Here is a 7,500-nt window from a genome sequence, read left to right as displayed (position 1 = left end):
AAGAACAAACCAAATTGTCCGGACTGCCACTAGTCCGTCTCCAACGGCTGGGTCTTCAAACCCCCTGGTGTTGGTAGGTAAATTATACTTGTACAAATATAATTACATTATACGTGTATGGATGTAAGATAATTACGTACCAGTATCAGTTGGTTACAGATGATGTGCGTAAGATAGGTGTAAGTGAGCAGTTGACTCCAATTCGTTACACTTGTGTATCAGAAACATTTCAAAATCCACCAGAGCTCGTAAGAAGTCTATGTAATGCTGCACCCCACGCGTGTTCTAAATTGGAACGGGATACACTTTTTATACTTTTAAACAAGACATGTGAACTGAATCTAGTGCGTGGCGAGCATATTTAAACAATTCTGACGCCCGACGAGTTGTTTTTCCGCTATCGCTTCTTATCAAGAGTATCATATGAGCGTGCAGGCATCAGTCATGTCTTATTTGCTGGATGATGTAAGTTTACACTCATGTATACATTGGCACTATTAAGAATATTCGGACTTTAAGTGATTTATTCACCGTAACTTCACCATAGAAATAATCACTTTACGACTTTCTTTCTTTCTGACTGCAACAGCAATGTGGGAGAAGACTGGGAGTGTGGGGACGTTGACGACACCTTTGATCCGGGCTTCAACACCGGGATTCAGTGACTCCATCGCGTTTGAGTATTTCCTCTCTGATGATGAGGGCAATGTACTCAATGTCTTCATGGTGGAACTTTACAATGTACCCAGACTGTTGTGGACCAGTGAAAAACAAAACAACTCGAGCACTGGTCACTCCAACTATCTCAAAGGTGACGTTACAGTGTCATCAAGTACAGCTTTTCAGGTACGTTCATTCTGTATGAGGATACGTATGATCCTTTCTTGTTCTGAGCTAGAAGCTGAGTGACTTTATAACATATTCATTATTCATGAAAATGCCTGAAAAAAAAAGGTTTCGTAGACTTGGAGTGGGTACAGAAATATATTTGTCATCACTATAAGCGGTTTTGCCTATGATATGTTAACATTTGGACAACAAATCTGTATAACATTGTCCGTTTCAGATACGATTTACAGGAAAGCGTGAGACAGCAAGTTCTGTTGTGGCTATCCGGAATGTTCAGTACATACGAAAAACCACGCCTCTTGCTTCAGGTAAGGAAAAGCAGACAGTTCCTTGCGACGAAGTGTATTAGTATGTAGTCAAGTGGCGTATCCAGTCTTTTTGTGTAATTATCTCCTGCCCGACTCAGTTGCCTCCCCTGTCTATTATCTTCCCCTGACCCAAGTTGTGTCTCCCGCTAGGATTATTGTGTGTTTACTATCGTAGGGTAGACTCTTGACCGGATTCCTTTCTAACCTCTTATCTCAGATTTAGGTGGTCGTTATGTAATGTGCCGCCAGACTGTCTCGGTATCGTTGGACGGCGTTTTGTCAAGTGGGTGTCATTTCTTTTGACAGGGTACAATAATAGAAGATGCCAGGTAGCTTGGAGGTTTTAGTCTCTTACCCCCCCCCCCCCCCCCCCCTTCTGTGTATCAGCTTTGACACTGCTTGTAATCTAATGAGTTTTATCCGGTGTGCACGGCAGACAGGCCCCTTCTTCCCCCTTCAGCTAGTGTAACTACTTGTAATATTTCCGGTGTGTGACACCCCTGTAACGATTTCATGCCTCGGTACCGATCCCTTCCATTGGGCAGGCATTTTAAGACGACGCCCCCCGTTGTCTGACACCTAGGTATTCTTCCTATTGGCTATCAGAAGTGACCAGCCTTTAAAAGGGAGAGCATTAGGCTAGATCAGCAGACGCGTTTAGTGAGACCGATCATCGAGTGAGCTGTGTGCTGCTCATATGTTGTTGTCGTGAAAGTGTCGAACCTCTGCCCAAATTTATCGCGACTTGTGAACCTGTGCTCTTGTGTTTCGCGACTAGCGTCAGCAGCAGTCTTGTGTTTACTGTTTCAAGTGTGCTCACTGAGGAGAATCTACACTGCTTCCTGGTGTCTACTTTCTGGTGTCTACTTTCTGGTGTTTGCTTCTGGTGTACGTCAATTAAAAGTCACGTTATCGCAACCTCTGTCTTGGCGTCTCATTTATGCTTCCTGGCCTATTTCCCCCCTTCCACTCCACCCTATCACATCTGGCGCTGCGAGCAGGATTCAGGAAGTAGAGACGCCGTAGTTTAACACCAGAAAGCAGGGGTAGCAGTGTAGGAGGTACTCAGCGTATCCAAGATGGCGGTCGACGGGGTTCCTAGACCCCAGTGGCAGATGTTCCCCCCTCCCAGGCTGCCTGTCTTCACTGGTGGTGACGATGGCTGTCAGCTCGACGATTTCAGCACTGAGGCAGTGCGCATCATTTCCCATTTCAACATGGCGGCACTTGGAGGGGAGGGAGCAGAGTGGCTGATCCAGTCACTCGCTGGGGCTGCCAGGAAGGAGGTTAACCTGCACCCCCCTCAGGCAACTGCCACGGCTGACCTTGTCTTGACCATCCTGCAGGACACGTTTGGGGACCACGCCAGTATTTCCACTCTCCTAGCGTCGTTCTACAGCATCTGCCAGAGTCAAGAGGAGGGCATTCTCTCATATGCCCACAGGTTGCAGGCTCTGCGGGACAAGACGAATGCTGTTGTTGCCGGTACGGTTTCCGATGCTGCACTTCGTGATCGATTCATGCACGGACTGTTCTTGCCTGCAATGAGACGGGACCTCATGCGCTTTGTGAGAGGGCGTGAGGCTGTCCCTTTTGCGGCAGTCCGTGCAGAAGCTCTCAGGTGGATGAGGGAAGATTTCGAGGTGGTGACGAAGCAACAACAACAAGCAACAGAGAGCAGCACTGAGGTACGCAGCCTGCAATTACAAGTCAACGAACTCGCCGTCAGATCAGCAGAGCTTCGCAGCTGCCCTGGACCAACATCCGCGAGCTGCCTCACGTCATCAGCAACCGTCCGCGAAGCCACGTTGTTGGCTTTGCAACCGCCACGGGCATCTGCAGAGCAGGTGCCCTACCAAGCGTCAAAGGGATCAACAACCGCTGTCATGGAGACAGCCCAGTGAAGCTACGTGTGGACCAGCAGTCAACATCCATCAAGCAACCGCCCCTCGAGCAGAGCAGTCAGACAGAGGAGGTTGTGACTGCTCAGGAACAGCTGACGTCGAAGCACGAGGCCTCCATTGACAGATTAGAGACCCGACTGAAGAAGGAACTGGAGGCCAAGCAACAGTTACAGGATGAACGTTTCCAGAAGGATTTAGAAATACGCCAACTTAGAGAGCGGTTAGTCTTCAAGTGTGAAGAGGTGTCAATTGAGCGGAAAGCAGCAGGACACATTCGCAAAGACCTGGAAGCATTGTTGCAACAGCAGCTCACAGAGAAAGAGCATCGGCTTGCGACAGGCCCCAGCCCCCGTAGAGCTTCACGACGCTGACCCGATAACATTGTGGGATTCTGTGCTCAATTTGTCCTGCCCCTTTACTCTAAGTCCCAGCTAAACCACCCCCTCGTAAAATCATGAAAACTCTTTAGTCACACATGTGGCGTAACCATGCCTTGCTTGCTTGTTAGCTATTGTGCTCTGCTAAGAGACTGTGTGTACACTATCATTATTGATTGCCTGTTGTATTGTGTCTTGTATGAATGGGTTGGGTGACTGTGAGTGTCATCCGTTACCGTTTCTGATTTTATTTGTTGTTTCACTTGGGTGAACTTGTGTTTGATTTATAGATGTCATCTTCAGCTATTCCCGAGGCGCTGTACCTGCGAGGACGCAGTTGGTATAGAGCTGGGGGGGATGTAGCCAAGTGGCGTATCCAGTCTTTTTGTGTAATTATCTCCTGCCCGACTCAGTTGCCTCCCCTGTCTATTATCTTCCCCTGACCCAAGTTGTGTCTCCCGCTAGGATTATTGTGTGTTTACTATCGTAGGGTAGACTCTTGACCGGATTCCTTTCTAACCTCTTATCTCAGATTTAGGTGGTCGTTATGTAATGTGCCGCCAGACTGTCTCGGTATCGTTGGACGGCGTTTTGTCAAGTGGGTGTCATTTCTTTTGACAGGGTACAATTATAGAAGATGCCAGGTAGCTTGGAGGTTTTAGTCTCTTACCCCCCCCCCCCCCCTTCTGTGTATCATCTTTGTAACTGGTTGTAATCTAATGAGTTTTATCCGGTGTGCACGGCAGACAGGCCCCTTCTTCCCCCTTCAGCTAGTGTAACTACTTTTAATATTGCCGGTGTGTGACACCCCTGTAACGATTTCATGCCTCGGTACCGATCCCTTCCATTGGGCAGGCATTTTAAGACGACGCCCCCCGTTGTCTGACACCTAGGTATTCTTCCTATTGGCTATCAGAAGTGACCAGCCTTTAAAAGGGAGAGCATTAGGCTAGATCAGGAGACGCGTTTAGTGAGACCGATCATCGAGTGAGCTGGGTGCTGCTCATATGTTGTTGTCGTGAAAGTGTCGAACCTCTGCCCAAATTTATCGCGACTTGTGAACCTGTGCTCTTGTGTTTACTGTTTCAAGTGTGCTCACTGGGGAGAATCTACACTGCTTTCTGGTGTCTACTTTCTGGTGTCTACTTTCTGGTGTTTGCTTCTGGTGTTTGCTTCTGGTGTACGTTAATTAAAAGTCACGTTATCGCAACCTCTGTCTTGGCGTCTCATTTATGCTTCCTGGCCTATTTCTCCCCCTTCCACTCCACCCTATCACAAGTATAATGAGCGTGTAGCTTGATTTTTCTGACGAAGAAGGTTTACTTCTCAAAAACAAACGGGAATGAGTACATCAATTTGCAGAGCACTTGCATGCATTATTTGATGCTTATCAAGGTTGACATCTTTGAAAACAAACAAAACAAGAAATTTCTCCGAGGTAGAAAAAACACCCCCGTCAAAGGGAAATAACCTTCTCAGTTGGTGGCAGTGAGAATGGGTGCAGTGAGAATGGTTATTTCCCTTTGACCATTATAATGTTTCTCTATAAGTCCTTGTAGAATGTTAATCCACCAATAACTCCCTAACCGTGTGTTTGACTGGTCCCAATTTTTGTAAGGACCGTCTCAGGAATGTATAGAACCTGTTCACCAAGTTTGGTGACGATCGGTCCGTTCATTCTTGAGATCTATATGCGAACACAAACACACAAACAAACACACAAACACACAAACACACAAACAAACACATCGACCGAAACCTATACACACCCCTATACCGGGGGTGTAAATATGACAACTGTTATAAGATGAAAAGAGATACTACAATAACAAAAGGAAACACCAGACGACAATGCTGTGGCGGAATACCTTGTTTTCACCGACTGTATTTGCCATCAGGCTTATCAAACATAATTTTATATGAAGAAACCTTGGCATGTGTATGTGTGTTAGTAATGGTTGGCTAACCAAGATCCTTTCCGCGAAATACAATCAATATAACGTGGTTCATATAGGGACCGCTGAATTTAGCTTTCAGAATGTAAGAAGAAGTGAGTTCTTGCTACAGCATAAATGAATACCTTCATCATTCGGCTTTAAAAAGACCATGCCATAGCGCCGTTTTCAATCGTATTACTGATTGCTCTAAGAAATTGAGACTTCAAGTCAAAACTACCTCTTTTTGCTGAAGTATGTCGGTAGCATCGACGCTGACCCTGTGTACTTTCGAATATAGCTGCCTCACTATGTTTAACTTCTTGATCGTTATCATAACCGAGTTGAAAGGGAAGAGATTGGCTATGGTGGTCGAAACGTTTTTTTGTTGTTGTCTCTCGGTCTTACTTTCTTTCTTTCTATCTCATTTTTATTTTTTCGTTCATTCTTTCTTTTTTTCTTTCTTTCTTTCTGTCTTCGATTTGACTTTATTCTCCCCCCCCCCCCCCCCCCCCACATCCCCCCTACCTCCCACCGCTCTCTCTCTCTCTCTCTCTCTCTCTCTCTCTCTCTCTCTCTCTCTCTCTCTCTCTCTCTCTCTCTCTCTCTCTCACTGTGCGTGTATGTGTGTCTCTTGTAATTGTTTTACGTTTGTATATATTTAAGATTAGAATAGTCCCTCTCTGGGCGAGGGCTGGTTGAAAAGAAGTTCGTTTATATTGCTTATGCCACAACCCTCGTAAAATAAAATTTGATTTGATTTGATTGATTTGATCTCTCTCTCTCTCTCTCTCTCTCTCTCTCTCTTTCTCTCTCTCTCTCTCTCTCTCTCTCTCTCTCTCTCTCTCTCTCTCTCTCTCTCTCTCTCTCTCTCTTTAAACATTTGTTTTATAACATGAGAGTCCACGTTAGTTTTCTTCTTTCATGTACAGTAGAAGAGAGCGATTCAAGCGCTGGAGGTATTGCAGCTGGGGTTATCATCGCCCTTCTTGTCATAATCGCGATTGTCATTGGAGTAGTCATCTTATGGAGGAAAAGAAACAGGTAAGCGATAATTGTAAAACTTAAAGGTCCACTCCTCCTCCCGTAAACCTTCTGTTTCATATCACAAAGCTTCCCGAGCTTTTACATACACATACACACATATACTTCCATTTGAACGTTTACCGCTCGGGAACATCCTGGCTGCTTTACGTTGAGTGTGAGACATTTTTTGAAGAATTCATTTCGTGCCGATAGAAAGCTTACCGTGTGAATCGGACGCCGGATCGTTATGGCGCTGGACCTAACTTTATCAATCTAAATTTTTTTTAAATGAAAGTTTGTGAGACAAACATGGTTAAAACACAAAAGTGCTCGTGTATCATCAAGACAAAGTCAAATGCGTTCGAAGTTCCAAAAGTTTAAAAGTAGGGAGCCCGGATGTATGTCAAGCTGGGTGGATAGGTGAGTTGACAGGTGTGTGTAAATTGCAGCTCTTTCATTTTGATGACGGGGAAGTAGGCTACAACGGTACAACTTTCCTCTTTTTAAGATGCTGGTCGACTGAGATTTCAAACAATATAATACTGTTGGTTGCTACCTTGTTCTCTACCTTCCCAGCAAACACACAACGTGAATACGACGTTGCGAAAATGTGAATTTTTCGTGTGATTAGCAACGTTGCGAACTTTACGTGAAATTTACGTTGAGCCAACCAAAAAACGCAACGTAAAACCAACGTTGTGTCATTGTGAGATTTTGGTGTTCTTTCAACGTTGTAATACAACGTAAAATTTACGTGAATTTCACGTTGCATTTTGGTGTCTTACAAATGTTGCGAAGATTACGTGAAATTTACGTGGATCCAACCAAAATACACAACGTGAAAGCAACGTTGCGTTACAGTTGTGTTTTTTTGTTTTTTACACGTTGGTACATAACGTAAATTTCACGTGGATTCCACCTTAAAAAGCAACGTAAAATCGACGTTGTATTATTGTGATTTTCTGGTGTTCGAACAACGTTGGTATACTCACGTGATTTTCACGTGAAATTCACGTGATTTAAAAACAAAAGTTAGTTTGATACAACAAACGTTCCTACAACGTAGTTTCAACGTAAACACACAACGTTGGGGTTTGATTGA

At 44.9% G+C, this 7,500-nt stretch overlaps 1 protein-coding gene across 1 annotated transcript in view; it reads left to right on the top strand.

The window, feature by feature from the left end:
• The first annotated feature begins 6,309 nt into the window (after positions 1 to 6,309).
• LOC138971448 (uncharacterized) overlaps positions 6,310 to 7,500 on the top strand; it is a 17,381-nt gene continuing 16,190 nt past the window's right edge. The window contains exon 1 of the mRNA XM_070344179.1: positions 6,310 to 6,416. The gene's annotated coding sequence lies outside the window, so the exon portion shown is untranslated. The remainder of the gene's footprint in view (positions 6,417 to 7,500) is intronic.

Source organism: Littorina saxatilis, linkage group LG7 (assembly GCF_037325665.1).
Source record: "Littorina saxatilis isolate snail1 linkage group LG7, US_GU_Lsax_2.0, whole genome shotgun sequence".
In the NCBI taxonomy this organism is placed as follows: Eukaryota; Metazoa; Mollusca; class Gastropoda; order Littorinimorpha; family Littorinidae; genus Littorina; species Littorina saxatilis.
This window is presented reverse-complemented; position numbering and strand designations above follow the sequence as displayed.